General features: G+C 48.2%; 1 protein-coding gene across 13 annotated transcripts in view; it reads left to right on the top strand.

The window, feature by feature from the left end:
• The window catches only part of IRAG1 (inositol 1,4,5-triphosphate receptor associated 1), a 200,154-nt gene that overhangs the window by 27,225 nt on the left and 159,442 nt on the right, over positions 1-13,487 (top strand). The gene's annotated exons all lie outside the window — the stretch shown is intronic.

Genomic DNA, 13,487 nt, shown 5'->3' on the forward strand with positions numbered 1-13,487 from the left:
TGCCATCCATCTCCAGCCTTCCACAAACAGAGGCCAGGGATACCATTTCTATGCCCTGGCTAGTACCACTCCATGGACCCAACCTCCATGACTTTATCTAACTTCTCTTTAAACTCTGTTATAGTTCTAGCCTTCACAGCCTCCTGCAGCAAGGAGTTCCACAGGTTGACTCTTTGCTTTGTGAAGAACAACTTTCTGTTATTAGTTTGAAGCCTGCTACCCATTCATTTCCTTTGGTGTCCTCTAGTCCTTCTATTATGGGAACTAATGAAGAACTTTTCTTTATGCACCCTCTCCACACCACTCATGATTTTATAGACCTCTATCATATCCCCCCTCAGTCTCCTCTTTTCTAAGCTGAAAAGTCCCAGTCTCTTTAGCCTCTCTTCATATAGGACCTGTTCCAAACCCCTGATCATTTTAGTTGCCCTTTTCTGAACCTTTTCCAAGGCCAAAATATCTTTTCTGGGGTGAGGAGATCACATCAGTACACAGTACTAAAGATATGGGGTACCATAGTTTGATACTTCCCCTCCTCCTTCTTCCCCTGGCTTCCCCCTTCCAGCTCCCTTCTCCCAGGTTTCCTCCTCCCCTCTCCCACCCTCTTTCTTCCCCTCTCCCACCTCCTTTTCCCAGTCTTCCCGAGTTTTGTTCAATAAAGAGAGTTTCTATTTTTGAACACACGTGTCCTTTATTTTGTATATCAGGAAGGGGGGCTAGGGAGGGGTAAGTGGAAGGATGTGAGGGAGGAATGGGGTACGAGCCCCCGATGGAGAGGACTGGGGTGGCTCTGCGGGCTCCTCGGGGTGGAAGCTCTCCTGCAGCCCCCCGATTGACACCCCTCCCCCCAGATGCCAGCCTGCGGCAAGTGCAGCCGGGCTGATGGCCGAGTGCTCTGATGTGCCAAGCGTGGGCATTCAGGGCACTCCAAGCCAGGACTGCTTTGCTGTCCCTCATCGAGTTAGACAAGTGAGCGGGGAACCCCTTAAAACTGTCTGTCCAGGGTGGGGGTCGGGTCCCTTTAAGCACAGCCCTCGGCTAGCCTGAGACAGCAGCTCCACACTCTAAGTCCTAATCTGATGCCCTGCTGGCACTGCTTCCAGCCATCCTTAACCTCGGTTCAGGGTCCACTCAATGTGGACATGCTAGCTCGAATTAGCAAAATGCTAATTCGAACTAGTTTTTAGGTCTAGATGCACTAGTTCGAATTAGCTTAGTTTGAATTAACTAATTCGAATTAAGTTAGTTCAAATTAGTGCTGTAGTGTAGACATACCCTAGAGAAGCAATAGATGGCCCACACATAATAACATAAGTACATAAGAACGGCCATACTGGGTCAGACCAAAGGTCCATTCAGCCCAGTACTCTGTCTGCCGACAGTGGCCAATGCCAGGTGTCCCAGAGGGAATGAATCAAACAGGTTATGATCAAGCAATCTTTCTCCTGCCATCCATCTCCACCCTCTGACAAACAGAGGCCAGGGACACCATTCCTTACCCATACTGGCTAATAGACATTTATGGACTTAACCTCCATTAATTTATCTAGTTCTCTTTTAAACCCTGTTATAGTCCTAGCCTTCACAACATCCTCAGGCAAGAAGTTCCACAGATTGACTGTGCTCTGTGTGAAGAAGAACTTCCTTTTATTTGTTTTAAACCTGCTGCCCATTAGTTTAATTTGGTGGCCCCTAGTTCTTATATTATGAGAATAAGTAAATAACTTTTCCTTATTCACTTTCTCCACACCACTCATGATTTTATAGGCCTCTATCATATCCCCCCTTAGTCTCCTCTTTTCCAAGCTGAAAAGTCCCAGTCTCTTTAATCTCTCCTCATATTGGACCTGTTCCAAACCCCTAATCATTTTAGTTGCCCTTCTCTGAACCTTTTCTAATGCCAGTATATATTTTTTTATATGAGGAGACCACATCTGTATGCAGTATTCAAGATGTGGGCGTACCATGGATTAATAGAAGGGCAATAGGGTATTCTCCATATTATTCTCTATCCCTTTTTTAATGATTCCTAACATCCCGTTTGCTTTTTTTGACTGCCACTGCACACTGCGTGGATGTCTTCAGAGAACTATCCAAGATAACTCCAAGATCTCTGTCTTGATTAGTTGTAGCTAAATCAGCCCCCATCATATTATATGTATAGTTGGGGTTATTTTTTCCAATGTGCATTACTTTACATTTATCCACATTAAATTTCATTTGCCATTTTGTTGCCCAGTCACTTAGTTTGGTGAGATCTTTTTTAAGTTCTTCACAGTCTGCTTTGGTCTTAACTACCTTGAGCAGTTGAGTATCATCTGCAAACGTTGCCACCTCACTATTTACCCCTTTCTCCAGATCATTTATGAATAAGTTGAATAGAATTGGTCCTAAGACTGACCCTTGGGGAACACCACTAGTTACCCCTCTCCATTCTGAAAATTTACCATTTATTCCTACCCTTTGTTTCCTGTCTTTTAACCAGTTCTCAGTCTATGAAAGGATCTTCCCTCTTATCCCATGACAACTTAATTTATGTAAGAGCTCATGGTGAGGGACCTTGTCAAAGGCTTTCTGGAAATCTAAGTACACTATATCTACTGAATCTCACTTGTCCACATGTTTGTTGACCCCTTCAAAGAACTCTAAGGGTATGTCTATTAGGCTTTCTAATTCGAACTACCATTACTCCTCATGGAACAAATTGTACCGGTAGTTTGAATTAGCATAATTCGAACTACCTACTCCATGCCGCGTGTAGCCGCGGGCACGGTGTCCGCACTAACGGGGATTTAAAAATGGCGGCGCCCGGCAAGATGCAAATGAAGCCCGGGATATTTAAATCCCAGGCTTCATTTGCAACTTCAAATGACTACATTAACCACCCTAGTTCGAACCAAGGTGGTAGTGTAGTCATACCCTACTAGATTAGTAAGACATGATTTCCCTTTACAGAAACCATGTTGACTTTTGCCCAACAAATTAAGTTCTTCTATGTGTCTGACAATTTTATTCTTTACTATTGTTTCAACTAGTTTATCCGATACTGACATTAGACTTACCGGTCTGTAATTGCCAGGGTCGCCTCTAGAGCCCTTTAAAAATATTGGCATTACGTTAGCTATCTTCCAGTCATTGGGTACAGAAGCTGATTTAAAGGATAGGTTACAAACCATAGTTAATAGTTCCGTAATTTCACATTTGAGTTCTTTCAGAACTCTTGGGTGAATGCCATCTGGTCCCGGTGACTTGTTACTGTTAAGTTGATCAATTACTTCCAAAACCTCCTCTAATGATACTTCAATCTGTGACAAGTCCTCAGACTTGTCACCTACAAAGGATGGGTCAGGTTTGGGAATCTCCCTACATCCTCAGCCATGAAGACTGAAGCAAAGAATTAATTTAATTTCTCCGCAATGACTTTATTGTCTTTAAGTGCTCCTTTTGTATCTCGATCGTCCAGGGGCCCCATTGGTTGTTTAGCAGGTTTCCTGCTTCTGATGTACTTAAAAAACATTTTGTTATTGCCTTTTGAGCTTGGGGCTAGCTGTTCTTCAAATTCCTTTTTGGCTTTTCTTATTACATTTTTACACTTAATTTGGCAGTGTTTATGCTCCTTTCTATTTATATCACTAGGATTTGACTTCCACTTTTTAAAAGATGTCTTTTTATCTCTCACTGCTTCTTTTACATGGTTGTTAAGCCATGGTGGCTCTTTTTTAGTTTTTCCACTATGTTTTTTTAATTTGGGGTATACATTGAAGTTGGGCCTCTATTATGGTATCTTTGAAAAGTGTCCATGCAGCTTGCAGGGATTTTACTTTAGTCACTGTACCTTTTAATTTCTGTTTAACTAACCTCCTCATTTTTGCATAGTTTCCCATTTTGAAATTAAATGCCACAGTGTTGGGCTGCTGAGGTGTTCTTCCCACCACAGGAATGTTAAATGTTATTATATTATGGTCACTATTTCCAAGCGGTCCTCTTGGACCAGAGCCTGCGCGCCACTCAGGACTAAATCGAGAATTGCCTCTCCCCTTGTGGGTTCTTGTACCAGCTGCTCCAAGAAGCAGTCATTTAAGGTATCAAGAAATTTTGTCTCTGCATCTCGTCCTAAGGTGACATGTACCCAGTCAATATGGGGATATTTGAAATCCCCCACTATTATTGAGTTCTTTATTATGATAGCTTCTCTAATCTCCCTTAGCATTTCATAGTCACTATTACTGTCCTGGTCAGGTGGTCGATAATAGATCCCTACTCTTATATTCTTATTAGAGAATGGAATTACTATCCATAATGATTCTATGGAATATGTTGATTCATTTAAGATTTTTACTTCATTTGATTCTAAATTTTCTTTCACATGTAGTGTCACTCCCCCACCCGCACAACCTGTTCTGTCCTGCTGATATATTTTGTACCCCGGAATGATTGTGTCACATTGGTTGTCCTCACTTTACCAGGCTTCTGTGATGCCTATTATATCAGTATCCCCCTTTAACACGTGGCACTCTAGTTCATCCATTTTATTTTTTTAGACTTCTAGTATTTGTGTACAAGCACTTTAAAAACTTGTCACTGTTTATTTGTCTGCCCTTTCTGAAGTGTCAGATTCTTTTTTATGTGAATGTTTTTTGTCCAATCTGGCCCATACTTTATCCTCTTCCATCCTCTTTTCCTAACTAAAACCTAGAGAATCTCTATCAATAGACTCTCCTATAAGAGACGTCTCTGTCCAATCCACATGTTCCTCTGCACCAATCGGCTTTCCCCTATCTCTCAGTTTAAAAACTGCTCTGCAATCTTTTTAATGTTAAGTGCCAGCAGTCTGGATCCACTTTGGTTTATGTGGAGCCCATCCTTCCTTTATAGGCTACCCCTATCCCCAAAGTTTCCCCAGTTCCTTATAAAGCTAATCCCCTCCTCCCTACACCACCGTCTCATCCACGCGTTGAGATCCGCAACCTTCGCATAAGGCAGTCAAGTCACTATACGGTTCTCCCGGTCATTGCAAACCTAGCTATCTACATTTCTAATGATCGACTCTCCCATTACTAGCAACTGTTTTTTCCTACTGACTGGAGTTCCCTCCCCGGGAGAGATAACCTCAGTGTGAGAGAATACCCCAACATCTGGAAGGAGGGTCCCAACTATGGGAAGGTTTTCCTCTGCTCCCGTTGACTGCTCTCCTTCCCTGAGCCTTTCATCCTCCTTAACAACACAGGGGCTGTCTGACTGGAGGTGAGACAATTCTACAGTGTCCCAGAAAGCTTCATCAACATACTTCTCTGCCTCCCTCAGCTCCTCCATTGCAGCCACCCTGGCCTCCAAAGCCCCTACGCAGTCTCTGAGGGCCAGGAGCTTCTTGCACCGAATGCACATGTATGCCACCTGCCCATAGGGCAGGTAATCATACATGCTACACTGAGTGCAATAAACAGGATAGCCCCCCACTCTGCTGCTGGTCTTCTGCCTGCATTCTCTTGTACAAGATACCTAGGTTATTGATAGGGTTTCTAGTTAAATCAGGAAGTTTTGAAACCTTTAAACCTATAAAGACTGGCAAGTGTACCTTGGCCCTTTCCCACTCCCCTTCCCAGCTCCCTCTCAAAACTCCCTGTTTGCTGCTCCTGTTCACAAAGCTCCTTGGTCACTGACTCACTGCTTTATAAAGTCCTGGCCTTCCTCATTGCCCACCCTCTGACTAAGGCTCAGCCAATTAACAGAGGCTTCTAGATTTCAAACCTTTAGAAGCTCACAGCTTCCAACTGCTGGCCACAAACAAACAAAACAAACAGACAAACACAAGCTCAACATACAGCAAGTAACCCCCAAACACACAAACACACACTACAGACAGACACTTACCTCAAGGGTCCCATATTTGCTCCTCCTTTACCTGGAGAACTCCCTCTCAGAAGCAATACATGGCCCATACATCCCTATCCTGGCAGCATCCCACTCTGTCCCAGCATGCATCAGCAGATTTTCTATCCTTTAGGGAACCCTTTGTGGATCCCTGGGAATGCTTCTTTAACATCTGTGCTCATTGGCCAGGAAAGTTATAAGTCACTTGAAGCATGAGCCACAGCAGTGCATTGTGGAGGGCTGTGCTCTCCCTGACCAGGTACTTTTGAGGCTTGTTAGGAACTGTGTGGTGCTTGCTGTACTCTTACGAATATAACACCGTCAATGTGCCTGTGACTTGTGTGACACTTCTTTTACATTTATGGTTCTATGCTCTCACTGCTCCTTTGAGTTCTGGTACACAGTACAGTAACAGGTGGGTTTTTCCAGTACCTCTAGGCGTTCCACAGCGTGTGTTGGGAACTAACACTGATTAATAGAATGTTTGGTTAACAAAACCAGTCCAAAATTTTCTGTGCAATTTAAAAGCAAATACATCAAAAACTTTATTAAATTAATGGGACAAAACAAGGGAAAGGAACATTTAGGTCTGTGTTGGCTACACATACAGTAACTGTGGCTCTCTCAGGTCACTGTATCTGAAGCTTCAGTTGTCTTTAATATCTCCTGGTTTGGTGTGCTAGGAATAGTACAGCAGCCCCTGATGCCTTGTGGAATATTAAGGGCAGGGTGTGGGGAAGTGCTGTCCTGATGTTTACCATGACTGCAAAGGTAAGTGAAGGATTGTTGAACCTGTAGGTCCACAAGAATCTACAGCATTTATGTTTGTTGCTGGAGCAGTCTCATTTTGTCTCAGTGCATTTCCCTCTCTTTTTCCTGTTGGGATTCCTGAGCCTCTCTCCGGTTAGTTCTTTCCCTTGCCATGTAGTCAGAAATAGTCACCTTGCAGGCCCACTTCTTGTATGCAGCACTGGCTTTTAGGGTCTCATGAAACATGTCATCCTGAGTCCTCTTCTTTTTCCTTCTTATCTGACTTGGGTATTATGTGTGCATAGAGGTGGAACCCTTCAGCATTACAATGGCAGCAGCTACAGATGAAATACACAGACAGTACAGTCATAACAGATAGCAAAATATAAGTTTCAGAACTCCTTTCTCTTGCCACTCTGAAATTTTAAACATGACATGACTGAGACTTCTGCTTCAAAGTGCTTGTGCACATCACCAGCCCATGGTGAGCATGGACCACCAGGAATGAGGGAATTGAGGAAGGAATAGCTCAGTTAAGTAAAACGATGAATACTGGGTAATGGCACTGAAAATTGGCATCATTTTCCATGGACTATGGCTCTTTTAGCTGATACCTTACTCTTGACAGTAACAAAGACACTCAGAGCAGAACTACTGCTGGCATCCCAAAGGTTATCAGGACCCATATGCCACCACTCTGTTTGCTGCATTGATTCCTGCTGAAGTCATAGTGGGCTGGTGTGGGAAAGTGTCCTACAAGGAGGCAGAAATAAAGCTGCTATCAATAGAAATCTTTAGGAAAGGATCACAAAGTACCTCCAGGGGACGTCTCTTTCTACATAAGCAACCTGTTCCGGTACCTCCTTCCCTGCCTAACACTACAAGGGTACATCTACACTACAACATTAATTCGAACTTAGTTTGAATTAGTTAATTCGAACTAAGCTAATTCGAACTAACGGATCCAGACTAAAAAACTAGTTCGAATTAGCGTGTTGCTAATTCGAACTAGCATGTCCACATTAAGTGGACCCTGAAGCGGGCTTAAGGATGGCCGGAAGCAGTGCCAGCAGGGCATCAGAGGAGGACTTAGAGCGTGGAGATGCTGCCTCAGGCTAGCCCAGGGCTGCGCTTAAAGGGACCCGACCCCTACCCCAGACACACAGTTCTCAGGGTTGCCTGGCTTGGAGTGCCCGGACTACCCACACTGGGCACATCACACCACTCGGCCATCAGCCCGGCTGCACTTGCTGCAGGCTGCCATCTGGGGAGAGGGGGCAATTGGGGGGCTGCAGGAGAGCTTCCACCCCCAGAAGCCCGCAGAGCCAGCCCAGTCCTCCCCATCAGGGGCTCGTACCCCATTCCTCCCTCACCTCCTTCCACTTACCCTTCCCTAGCCCCTCTTCTTGATGTACAAAATAAAGATAACGTGTGGTCAAAACTAGAAACTCTGTTTATTTAACAAAACTCGGGGAAACTGGGAAAAGGAGGTGGGAGAGGGGAAGAGAGAGGGTGGGAGAGGGGAGGGGGAAACTGGGAGGAGGGAGCTGAAAGGGGGAATCAAAGGAAAGGAGGGGATGGGGAAACTGAAGGATCAGGGGTGGGGGTCTCGCCAGGCCAACCGCCTCCCAGCATGGCGAGGGAGGGGGCCTCGGCATCCCCGGGGGGATGGGGTGGAGGGTGCGGAGGTTGAGGTGGGGGGTGTGGACATTGAGGAAGAGGTTGTGGGGATTGAGGAGGAAGAGGTGGGAGGGGGGCAGGAGTGGGAGGAAGTACAGCAGTTGGGGGGGCAGCAGGCGCAGGACCAGCATGGGGCACCATGCTCTGCAGCAGGAGTTGCAGGTTGGTGCTCAGCCCTCGGACCTCAGCTAGCAGCTTGTGGCGGAGCTGCAGGTCTTCCCGCATCCAGGCCTGCAGTGTGCGGTGTACGGCTCACAGGGCCTCCAGGTGCTGGTCCCGGTACTCCTGCTCCGTGCTGGTGGTCCGGAGCAGGCCGCGGGTGCGGGAGCATGTCCCGGGCGGGGTGGTGCGCCCTGCACGAGCAGCTGGTGCAGCTGTAGAGAAAGAAGAGAAGTGGTCAGTTCTCCCTGGGGACGCAGAGGATGATGCCCAGCCCCCTCCCCCATCCCGCAACGTGAGGGTGACCATGTCCTGCCCCGTCACAGCCGCTGTGCTTGTACAGAGGCCATGGTCAGGATGTCTGGCTCTCCCCGGGACTGGGAGCTGCCCCAAGACCGCACCCATGTCCCTGTGCCATGTATAGTGTGGCCGGGGCGGTGGGGGGGAGGGGCAGATGTCCCCTGCCTCCGTGTAAAGGAGACATGTGAAGGGAAATCATCCTGCTGGGTCCTGCCCCGGGGTCGGGAGCATGTCATGTCTCTTTGCACAAGCATGTGCCTATTGGGCAATGGCCCCTGGGTGTCACGCAGCTGGAGCCACCTGCCCAAGGGTGGCATGGCACGTGCTCGCACATGCACAGGTGTCTGCATGATCCTTGGAAGGCATGGCCCACGCGCGCGGTCCCTGGTCTCCCTCCCACCTCCCCCCCCCTCCCGAACTACTTAATTCAAACTACTTACCCGGTACGGTCTCCCTGGACGACCCTGCTGGAACAGCTGGCGGTGGCCCCTCCAGTGCGCCCAGGTCAGGGCCCTCTGGTTCCGGCTCGCTGTCCCCCGGGCTGGCACGGACCGCCCCGCCCCGCAAGAGTTGGTGGAGGGTGGGGAAGTAGGGGCAGGTATCATCCCCTGCAGCGGCGCCGCCCCTTGTGGCTCTGGCGTACCCCTGCCGCAGCTGTTTCAGCTTAATTCGCACCTGCTCTTGGGTGCGCCTGTGTCCCCTGCTGGCCATGGCGACTGCTATGCGGCCGCGTTCCTCCTCCTAGTGCAGAGATCTTGGAGATTGGGGGCCTGCCCCCAAATCTCAATGAGGTCCATGACCTCCGCACTAGTCCAAGGGGCCGCGCACTGTCTACGGCCCCTGGCTGGCCCCTGGGTGCTCGGGAACTGGGCAGGGGATGGCTCACTGCCGCTTGCTGCCTGGCTCATGGTGGGGCCATTGGCTCAGGGGTAGACACTGCTGGCAGGGCTGGCTGACTCCAGTGCTGTCTGGCCAGAGTCTACCCCTTTAAGGACCCGGGGCTGGAGGAGAGGAGAAGAGTTTTCCTGGTTGTGCCCAGAGTGGCCACCAGGGAAACCTGGGGAGGGCTAGCCTCCCACTAGTTCGAATGAAGGGTCTACACAGCCCTTAATTCGAACTAGTAAGTTCGAACTAGGCTTAATTCTCGTAAAATGAGGTTTACCTAGTTCGAACAAAGCGCTCCGTTAGTTCGAATTAAGTTCGAACTAACGGAGCGCTAGTGTAGCGCCTATGAAAGTTAGTTCGAACTAACGCCTGTTAGTTCGAACTAACTTTGTAGTGTAGACATACCCCAAGGGAATGCAAAGCAGTGTAACCAGAAGTCTGTGGAATGGTGGTGGTGTCTCTGCAAAGCAAATGTGGCAAGTCTGTGTCCTGGCACCACATTGACTGTTGATGTCTGTGGCCTTCTGGAATGCCTGCCACAGTGCCTTTTACTTTCATGTGGCATGGCTGCTGATCCCTAGCTCTTCTCTTGCATTCTCTGCGCAATCTGCTCACAGATGTCCATGTTTCTGCACAGCCTCTTCTCCCCATATGCCCAGAAAAACTAATATCCCTTGACTACTCCAAGTCACAATGTGTCTGCAGCACGTTCCCTGCAAGATTGGCTGGGCAGTTGCACACATTTGGAGAGCTGCTAGGTGTGCTCACCAAAGTGTGCAATGTGGAAAATGTATTTCAAAAATCCCTGGGGTTCCGGTCTCCATGACCCTGGGTGCTGGTATTCATAAATGTGACCAGAGCAATAAGTGCCAGGCATTGTGAGACAGCGGAAGGACTCTTAGTGTTGACATGAGTAATGCAGTCTCTACACTCATAGGGTATGTCTACACTACAAAGTTAGTTCGAATTAACGGATGTTAGTTTGAACTAACTTTCATAGGCGCTAACGGAGCGCTTAGTTCGAACTAGGTAATCCTCATTTTACGAGGATTAAGCCTAGTTCGAACTTACTAGTTCGAATTAAGGGCTGTGTAGACCCTTAATTCGAACTAGTGGGAGGCTAGCCCTCCCCAGGTTTCCCTGGTGGCCACTCTGGCCAACACCAGGGAAACTCGTCTGCCCCCCTCCCGGCCCCGGAGCCCTTAAAGGGGCACGGGCTGGCTACGGTGCCCGTGCCAGGTGCAAGCCTGCCAGCACCCAGCCAGCAGACCCTGCACCTGGCACAGATCGAGCCACCCACCCGATGCCCCCCAGCCCTCCCCCTCTTCCCGGGACCAGGCTGGCGCTCCCGGGAGTTTGCCCAGGACCGCAAGAGGCGGACACCCGCCTGGGCTAGTGCGGACATCGTGGACCTCGTCCACGACCTCCGCACTAGGCACAGGAAAGTGGCCAGCTAGGGCAGGAGAGCTGCCAGCCTGGCCACCCGGGAGCAGGTGTGCATGAAAATCAAGGGGGTCCACTGAGACCCCCCGACCCTGAGCCCTGAGCTTAGAATGTCCGTACTGGGTCAGACCAAAGGTAGATCTAGCCCAGTAGCCTGTCTGCCGACAGCAGCCAACACTAGGGACCCTGGAGGGGATGGACCGAAGACAGTGACCAAGCCATTTGTCTCATGCCATCCCTCTCCAGCCTTCCACAAACCTTGGGCAGGGACACCACTCCTACCCCCTGGCTAATAGCACTCCATGGACCCAACCTCCATGACTTGATCTCACTTCCCTTTAAACTCTGTTCCAGTTGTAGCCTTCACAGCCTCCTGCAGCAAGGAGTTCCACAGGTTGACTCTTTGCTTTGTGAAGAAGAACTTTCTCTTACTAGTTTGAAGCCTGCTACCCATTCTTTTCCTTTGGTGTCCTCTAGTCCTTCTTTATGGGAACTAATGAAGAACTTTTCTGTATGCACCCTCTCCACCCAACTCCTGCTTTTAGAGACCTCTATCCTGTCCCCCCTCAGTCTCCTCTTTTCTAAACTGAAAAGTCCCAGTCTCTTTAGCCTCTCTTCATATGGGACCTGTTCCAAACCCCTGATCATTTTAGTTGCCCCCCTCTACCAGCCTCTGTCTTCCCCTCTCCCACCTCCTTTTCCCAGTTTCCCCGAGTTTTGTTAAATAAACAGAGTTTCTAGTTTTGACCACACGTTATCTTTATTTTGTACATCAAGAAGAGGGGCTAGGGAAGGGTAAGTGGAAGGAGGTGAGGGAGGAATGGGGTACGAGCCCCCGATGGGGAGGACTGGGCTGGCTCTGTGGGCTTCTGGGGGTGGAAGCTCTCCTGCAGCCCCCCAATTGCCTCCTCTCCCCAGATGGCAGCCTGCGGCAAGTGCAGCCGGGCTGATGGCCGAGTGGTGTGATGTTCCCAGTGTGGGTACTCCGGGCACTCCAAGCCAGGACTGCTTTGCAAGCGGGGCACCCCTGAGAACTGTCTGTCCAGGGTGGGGGTCGGGACCCTTTAAGCACAGCCCTCGGCTAGCCTGAGACAACATCTCCACGCTCTAAGTCCTCCTCTGATGCCCTGCTGGCACTGCTTTCGGCCATCCTTAAGCCCAGTTCAGGGTCCACTTACTGTGGACATGCTAGTTCGAATTAGCAAAACGCTAATTCGAACTGGTTTTTAGTTCTAGACGCGTTAGTTCGAATTAGCTTAGTTCGAATTAACTAATTCGAACTGAGTTAGTTCGAATTAGCGCTGTAGTGTAGACGTACCCATACTGTGTTGCCCTCAATAAGTTAAACATGGCTATCTGCCAACCATGGGGCAGCGTTTCTGCCTGGCTGCAAGGGGATGCTTACAGCAGCAAGAGACAGTTTTAGATGTAGGCACCTGCACATCTATGTTGGCACTTATTTTTTCTAATGTTGAGACATTTGTTATGCCCAGTTCTTCACTTGCTCTGTGTATTAGTTTCTAACTTATTCTCATTTGAAAAGCAAGGTAAGTTCCTGGAAATGTGTGAGAAATACCTGGGTCATTTCTTCTAATAACTTTCCAGCAAGCTTATACTTGTAAGTTATAATAATAGTAATGCTATACAAGTCCATCCTCTAAAGAATATCAGAGCAGCATGGAGTAGTACTGTAGTATTCCAAACACTTCTCTGTTTTGTAAATTTTTTCCCCACCTATGCTGTAGTGATCTAGGTTAACAATTTTTAGATTTTTGTAGTAGCTGTTGTTGGGAATGGGTTACAGACTCTGGCAAATCCTGTCATCTCATTATACATGTTAATCAAACTAATGGGAATATTACTGGGGGACTGGTTCTTCCCATGCTGACTGTCAGCCAGGCGGGGAAGAGTTTTAAAAAAGTAGCAGTGCTAAGAAGTCTTTCTCTGGGGTTATGTCTAGACTATATCCCTCTGTCGCCAAAGGGATGTAAATTAGACATACCAAATTGCTAATGAAGCAGGGATTTAAATATCCCACACTTCATTAGAATAAAAATGGCGGACACTTTTTGCCAGCGCAGCACTTTGCCGGCAACAAGCTGCAGTCTAGATGGGGATCGGACAAGGAAAGCCTTTTCCGATCGATTTCTTATGCCTCATGCAACAAGGTTTACAGGATCAGTTGGAAAAGGCTTTCCTTGTCGACCGATCCCCGTCTAGACTGCCACTTGTTGCCAGCAAAGTGCCGCATCAGCAAAAAGAGGCGGCCATTTTTATTCTAATGAAGCATGGGATATTTCAATCCCCGCTTCGTTAGCAATTTTGGTATGTCTAATTTACATCCCTCTGGCAACAGAGATGTTGTCTAGACATACCCTGGGTGACAGATGTTTTGAAGC

Source organism: Pelodiscus sinensis, chromosome 5 (assembly GCF_052426305.1).
Source record: "Pelodiscus sinensis isolate ZL-2025 chromosome 5, ASM5242630v1, whole genome shotgun sequence".
Classification (NCBI taxonomy): Eukaryota; Metazoa; Chordata; order Testudines; family Trionychidae; genus Pelodiscus; species Pelodiscus sinensis.